Source organism: Pristiophorus japonicus, chromosome 2 (assembly GCF_044704955.1).
Source record: "Pristiophorus japonicus isolate sPriJap1 chromosome 2, sPriJap1.hap1, whole genome shotgun sequence".
Lineage (NCBI taxonomy): Eukaryota > Metazoa > Chordata > Chondrichthyes > Pristiophoridae > Pristiophorus > Pristiophorus japonicus.
Genome location: NC_091978.1, coordinates 189,752,721 through 189,760,552, shown reverse-complemented (window position 1 = coordinate 189,760,552; position 7,832 = coordinate 189,752,721). Strand labels below are relative to the sequence as shown.

The window sequence follows — 7,832 nt, the reverse complement described above, 5'->3', positions numbered from 1 at the left end:
CTCCTCTCCCCCCTCCTCTCCCCCCTCCTCTCCCTCTCCTCTCCCTCTCCTCTCCCCCTCCTCTCCCTCTCCTCCCCCCCTCCTCTCCCTCTCCTCTCCCCCCTCCTCTCCCTCTCCTCTCCCCCCTCCTCTCCCTCTCCTCTCCCCCCTCCTCTCCCCCCTCCTCTCCCCCTCCTCTCCCCCCTCCTCTCCCCCCTCCTCTCCCCCCTCCTCTCCCCCTCCTCTCCCCCCTCCTCTCCCCCCTCCTCTCCCTCTCCTCTCCCCCCTCCTCTCCCTCTCCTCTCCCCCCTCCTCTCCCTCTCCTCTCCCCCCTCCTCTCCCTCTCCTCTCCCCCCTCCTCTCCCTCTCCTCTCCCCCTCCTCTCCCTCTCCTCTCCCTCTCCTCTCCCTCTCCTCTCCCCCCTCCTCTCCCTCTCCTCTCCCCCCTCCTCTCCCTCTCCTCTCCCCCCTCCTCTCCCTCTCCTCTCCCCCCTCCTCTCCCTCTCCTCCCCCTCTCCCCTCCCTCTCCCTCTCCTCCCCCTCCTCTCCCTCTCCTCTCCCCCCTCCTCTCCCTCTCCTCCCCCTCTCTCTCCCCCTCCCCTATCCCCCCTTCTTCCCCCTCCCCTCCCTCCCTCCCCCTTCCTTCCCCCCTCCCTCCCTTCCCCCTTCCTCGCCCCCTACCCCCTTCCTCCCCCACCCCTCGCTGTCAGAAACACAGAGACACTGACAGAGAGAGAGAGAGAGAGAGAGACACTGACAGACAGAGAGAGAGACCGAGAGAGACACAGAGAGAGACACTGACAGAAAGAGAGAGAGAGACACTGACAGAAAGAGAGAGAGAGAGAGAGAGACACTGACAGAGACAAAGAGAGAGACACACTGGGGCCCCCCCCCCTCCCAGCACGCTGTTGGAGGGCTCCTGGTGCTGCAGTCAGTGAGTAGAAACTTAATTTTTTATTGATTGATTTATTAATTTTTTTAAACATTTTTTATTAATTTTTTTGATTAATTTTTTGTTTGATTTATTGATTTATCATTTATTATTGATGATGGCTCTTTATTTGTAAAAGTGATGTGTTTAATGTTTGTAAACCCTCCTTCCTTCCCCCCATCTCTCTTCCTTATGCCTGATTTCCAAGTATAGGCAAGGTTTTTCTGAGCGTACAAGAATCTACACTACTCCATTCTAAGTTAGTTTGGAATAAGTTTTCACTGCCTAAACTTGCAAAACAGGCGTAAGTGGCCGGACACGTCCCCTTTTGAAAAAAAAATCTGTTCTAAAAAGAAATTGTTCTAACTGACTAGAACTGGAGCAAACTAAATGCCGAAAATTGCAATTTCTAAGATACTCCATTCTAAACTAGTTGCTCCAAAAAAATAGGAGCAACTCAGGCCGAAACTTGACCCCTAAAGAACTCTCCTCCATGAGCAGTCAATGGTCATAGTTTAGATGACTGCCCCAACCCAGGACACCAATGCAGCCTGGTTGCACATTGCACAGGAGGCACAAGCAGGGATGTCGTCAGGAGGACCAGGCTGCTATGGCGCAAACCTTTCAATGATCTCAGTAGATCACAAAATGTTACTGCAAAGCCACACTCAACCTCGTCCTGCTGTGCTACTCATCACATCCCCATCACTCTACCTTCTCTACTCTACATGTGCACGTCCTTACTCATACCAACTTACTTTGCATCTCCACCCATCCCTCTCTCTCTATCTACATTCACTTCCCCATCTCACTAGCCACCCCTCACACTCACTCTCACCCTTGTCCAATCATACCAACTAACAACACATTACAGTCGATCCCTCCATCAAGTCATTAATATAAATTGTAAATAGTTGAAGCCCCATCCCTGATCCCTGTGGCACCCCACTAGTTAGAGTTTGCCAACCTGAAAATGACCCACTTATCCTGACTCTCTATTTTCTGTTAGTTAACCATTCCTCTATCCATGCTAATATATTACCCCTAACCCCGTTAGCTCTTATCTTGTGCAGAAACCTTTTATGTGGCACCTTATCGAATGCCTTCTGGAAATCCAAATGCAGGGCATCTACTGGTTCCCCTTTATCCATACTGCTTCTTACATTCTCAAAGAACTCCAGTAAATTTGGTAAACATGATTTCCCCTTCATAAAACCATGCTGGCTCTGTTTGACTCCATTTTGATTTTCTAAATGTCCTGCTACTACTTCCTTAATGATGGACGACAGCATTTTCCCAATGACAGATGTTAGGCTAACTGGTCTTTAGTTTCCTGTTTTCTGTCCACCTCCTTTCTTGAATAGGGGTGTTACATTTGCGGTTTTCAAATCCAATTTCGTGTGCAGCATCAGTTGATTGCGGAAAAGTTTGGTGTTGTTGTTGGTGATGCTGGTGTGTTTAGGGATGCTTGTGTTGGGGCTGATCGTGGGGATTCTGAGGACCAAGGTCAAGGGCGCCGATGCTGCTGTCAGGTGAGGTCAAGATGACAGAAGCAATCTGTCAATGGTGAGAGAGTTTGCTCCAAGGAGGTGACAATGAATAGAGAGTTCACTGCAAACATTTCTAAATTGCATACAGATCAAAAGTTTGTTCCAAATCATGAAGGCTGGCTTCAGCTTCTGACATTGGAAAGTGAACAGCTGTGAAATGGTAGCTGTTGTACCACCTCTGCAGCTGCCAATTAGTCAAAGTAATGAGAATCACTGAGAACCAGACTCCACTTTCCTGGTGTGTTCCCCAAGGGATAGCAAACCCGTCAAAATGTTGGTAAAATTGTAAGTGCCTACTTTTAATCCTGTTAAGTAGCATTTCACCATCATCATAGGCAGTCCCTTGAATCGAGGATGACTTGCTTCCACATCAAAAAGTTCACAGGTATTTCAATGAAGGAACTAAAATCCGAACTAAATCTTGAAGGGTGGCAGATGCCTGTGCTTGGATTTTTTTTAACATGTGGTGGCCATTGCACACCAGCCACCACACAGGCTTGACAGAGCTAGGTTTTGGTCCAGTGGCAAGGATTAACCAAGACGACTGGAGACGAGCTCTGCTGCACGGACCTAGTGCACACTTATCGCAGTGTGGGCTGGCCCATGCTGCCCCTGGACCCTTACCTCTTCTGGGCCCCGAACTCACGCCTCTCCTGGGCCCCGATCACGTCGCTCCACGATCTCTTGCCGCTCCTTCGCCCGACCTTGCCGCTCCTGCTGTGTCTGCCCACGCTCCAATCACCGACCTGGATTTTGGTGACGTCCCTCTTCGCTGCCATTGCTCTCCTGCTCCCTGGAGTGGTATGCCGCCATGCTGCTCCTTTTGATCCCCTGCCTGCTGCCTTGGTGCTCACAGGCCGGAGGCCGTGCAGCCTGCTGGGCCAGGCCACCACGCTGCTCCTTCTGCTCCCCAGCCTGATCCTAACTTTCTTAAATAACCGGCCCACTGCTTGCTGTTAGGTCTGCGATCTGCACGTAGACCTGACATTCAGAAACTCACATGGAGGCATGTTTAGAGCGGGATCCCGAACCGCTATCAAGCTCGGGCATTTTGACAGTGGGCCCGCCTCCAAATCCGTACTCGCAGAGCTGGGAAGATTTCATCCAGAATGTGTAATTTTCAGTGTAGGCTCAAAGTATCTAATTGCCTTTTGAATTAATTCCGCCTGCTTTTTAACGAAAATCTCTTTCAAATCAGTAATAATCGATTTTCCTTTAAAATTAAATACTTTGTGCACTTTTTAAATATTTTGAACACAAATAGTGGCTGACTAGTGCAGTGCACCAGTGGCCCATCCATTTCAGTGGCAAAGGGGCTCCTGTGATTTTGAGGCCTGGGCTTTACTTGAATCTGACTGGCAAGCTACAGGCATCTCGCTGGTTTTGTGCCACAGGAATGGTGGCCAGCTGGGACATCCGCGGCAGCTGCAGGTAGTGTAAAGTCCTTACTCTACAGTATGAAACCACATGAGGCACATTCCAGGGACAAGGCCACTCTCTGACCTTAGCTCTTTATTACAGGACTCCAGAAGTGATGACCCTGCGTGGGACCTCCCTTTATATACCTGTGTGATCAGGTAAGGAGTGTCTCCCACAAGTTCACCCCCTGTGGTCAAGATGTGCATCTCAGTTTATGTATATAGTAATACAGTGGTGTCCTCTCGCAACAGCCGGTCCAATTCGCTCTCGACTTTTTCTCACATCACATACAGCACCACTCTGGCTTTGTGGTGCACTGGCCTAGCGTCCGGGGTGATGTGCTTCACCACTTTAGTGCCTTTGAAAGTCCCAATGCCCAGTTGAAATAGTGACTCGAATTGCTGTAGGGCTTGTGAGCACGAATTTCGCTCCGCCGAGGACATTGCGTGAACATCCCCCCATTTCCAGTTCATCTCTGCTAACCAGCTCCTCCCCAACAGAGCAGGACCATTGCCTGGGACTATCCAGAATGGCAGCCGGTTCACTAGCCCATTGTGTGTGACAGCCATCATTGCACTCGGCCAGTGATGACGTGAATGTCCGTTCAGCCTGCCATATCTCTGATGAGATCTTGCTCTGGGAACTATAGCTGGCTGGTAAATGTCAGACTACCCCTGACTGCTTGCGGGGCTCTGAGTAGCATTTATGATGTTGAATCCCTGATCCATCGCCGCGTTAGAGGCAGAATTGCACGCGTAAATCATTTTCGTCTCTTCCCCCCCCCGCCATGAAAGTTTGAGCTAACAACGCTGCTGCTTCCAAGGTCAAGTCCTTGGTCTCAATTAACTTGCGAAAAATTCCCACATGACTGATACCCCCTGCAGGCGTCTGTGAACTTAGAGGCTGGCCAAACGTCAAAGGTCGCTACAAAGTCTGGTATGCTCTGTCCTTCACGACGTCGGTGGGTGTAGAATCTGTGCCGAGCCATGCGTATGCTGCTCGCCGGTTTGAGGTGCTCCCCAATTAATTTGCTGAGCTCTTCAAAGGTTTTGTCCGCCGGTTTTTCGGGTGCCAGTAAGTCCTTCATGAGCACATAAGTCTTTGGCCCGCAGCTGGTCAGGAGATGAGCCCGTCGCTTGTCGGCCGCTGCATCCCCTAGCCAGTCTTTAGTTACGAAGCTTTGCTGAAGCCTCGCGACAAAATCGTCCCAGTCTTTCCCAACACAGTACCGTTCCTCTGTGCTACCGGTGGCCATTCTTGTGGGTCGTGAATTCCCGTTTCTCGTCACCAGTGTAAAGTCCTTACTCTACAGCATGAAACCACACGAGGCACATTCCAGGGACAAGGCCACTCTGTGACCTTAGCTCTTTATTACAGGACTCCAAAAGTGATGACCCTGCGTGGGACCTCCCTTTATATACCTGTGTGGTCAGGTAAGGAGTGTCTTCCACAAGTTCACCCCTTGTGGTCAAGGTGTGCATCTCAGTTGAGTGTATTCATTAATACAGTGGTGTTACATTGTAGTTACAAACATGACAGGTAGTTCTTGAGAAGCGGGGTTAGGAAGCGAAACCTATGGGATGAGCCTGGACCTGTGGTAGCCAACAGTATTTTTGTGGTGGCCAGGAGCTCCACACAGATAAAAGTATAAAATAATTTTCTGGTTATTTCCTCAGTTCCTTTTAAGGATTGCTGCTCAATGCCGGGACACAAGGGGTCAGAGTGCGTACCATAACTGCTTCATCAGGACCCCAATGGTTAAGAGGCCTCCCACCTATTTCAGGCAGGCACTGAGGCCGCCCAAAAATAGGCTACTTTCAAAATGTCAGCGGCCGAGGCACTAGCATTAACAGATCAGTAAGTCTATTGACTCTATTTTGAGCATATTACTGCTCCGTTAATGCTAGTTTTGGTGAAATCAAATTGACCCCATTGAAATGGAGCTTGTGTATGTTTTAAAATTTATAGTGCTCATTTTTCTCTTTGTTTTCCTCTGGCTTTCCTCAGCTCTTTTTATGTCTGTTTTAGACTCTTTAAGCTTGGAATTACTATCACCAACATTAAAAAAGAAAGAATTTGGATTTTTATATGATGCCTTTCATGTTCTTAGGATATCCCAAAGCACTTCACAGCCAATGCAGTATGTTTGAAGTGTAGTCATTGTAACATAAGCAAAAACAGCAGTGAGTTCCACAAACAGCAATAAGAAAATTGAAAAGCAAAATACTGCGGATGCTGGAATCTGGAATAAAAACAGAAAATGCTGGAAATCTCAGCAGGTCAAGCAGCATCTGTGGAGAGGAAGCAGAGTTAACGTTTTGGGTCGATGACCCTTTGTTAGATAATAAGATAATTGATCAGATAATCTGTTTTGATGATCTTGGTTGAGTGATAAATGTTGGCAGTTCTGATGAAGTACAATGGCTGAAACTCTTCCTTTCCTTACAGGTACTGTCTGACTTTCTGGGTCTTGCTAGCGTTTTCTGTTTTTGTTCCTCAAATAGTGCTATGGAATCTTTTATATCCAGTTGAGCAGGCAGACGGGCTCATCTGAAGTTGGCATCTCCAACAGTGCAGCGCTCCCTCAGTACTACACTTCAGTTCCAACCTGGATTATGTGCTCAAGTCTCTAAGTGGGCCTTGAACCCAGAATCTTCTGACTTAGTGAATAAATGTGGACTAAAGCTTCAGCTAAAATGATGGACAGATGAATGTCTAATAATTTATTGTCTGCTAATATCGCTAGTGGTAATTTTTAATCTTATCTCATAACTCTTGTATGGGTTACCTATTTGCTTTTGATTTGACAAATTGAACATTGCATAATAGATTTAGTGTAATTTTTTCTGCTTCTTGCTGCTGAATTTTTGCATTTTAGCACACCTCCAACCTTGTTCCCACCAGTTCCCACCCTCATGCATGCACAATGCTCATCATGGTCATTCCACTGCACCTGCCAATGTCGATCCTTTGTTTATTCATTCTCAGGATGAGGGTGTCACTGGTAAGCCTAGCATTTATTACCCATCCCTAGATGTCCTTGACATTTGCTGGTGCAGTCAGTTATCTGTACACTGAGGTATCAAACAAGTCTCTGAAACATTGGGGCTGAAATTCATCAGCCCACTGCCCACTGCCGCCCACTCCCGCCGACATTCCTCATGACGATCCGCCCAGTGCCACTTTGGAGGTGGCCTGGAGCAGGCGGGAGGAGAGAGCCACCGGGAACCGCCTGCTGACCTCAGCGGACAGCCGAGTGGTGCAACTGACCTCCCGCCCGCCGAGCTCCCAGATTCCTGCGGGTGGGAGTCGCCGGGTCTCGGCAGCAGAACCGGGGTGGACCGCTGGCTGGAGGCTGGTCTGTCCCCGATGGTAAGTCTGAAGAACCTAAAAAAAAGGTAAGTGAACAGTTTTTAAAACATTTTCAACAGCAACTTATCTGCATCGGGTCCCCTGAAGGTCTTCAGATAGTTTTTGTATTTTTTATTGGTGATTTTTTTTTTTCAGGTCTTCGATCCATCCTCGGCAGCACTTGGGCGGCAAGTGCCTCTACCACTGAGAAAGAGACCTCCCACCCGCTGCCACCCAGATTGGCGGCATATGTCGTCCACTTGCCGCCTGCTGACCTTCGAGGGACCGCAGCCATGAATATCCCGCCCAAAGTACTGTCCGGTACATGAATATCCAGCCATCGGCGACATTTTAGGTGGCGGAAGGCTTGATGAAAATCGGCCCCATAGTTTATTCAGTATGTTTATCACTTTCTCAATGGAAAAGAGAGATTAACCGGAAAGGTCTTAGTGCTTCTACCAGGTGGCTGTGTTCATTAAAGTATCATCATCATAGGCAGTCCCTCAAAATTGCTTCCACTCTAAAAGTGAGTTCTTAGGTGACTGAACAGTCCAATATGGGAATTACAGTCTCTGTCAAAGATGGGACAGACAGTCGTTGAAG

The 7,832-nt window shown here is 48.6% G+C and overlaps 1 long non-coding RNA gene across 1 annotated transcript in view; it reads left to right on the top strand.

The window, feature by feature from the left end:
* The window catches only part of LOC139232883 (uncharacterized), a 9,438-nt gene extending 1,700 nt beyond the window's left edge, over positions 1–7,738 (top strand). Inside the window, exon 2 of the long non-coding RNA XR_011588091.1 lies at positions 7,386–7,738. This is a non-coding gene — a long non-coding RNA (uncharacterized lncRNA). The remainder of the gene's footprint in view (positions 1–7,385) is intronic.
* Positions 7,739–7,832: the final 94 nt, after the last annotated feature.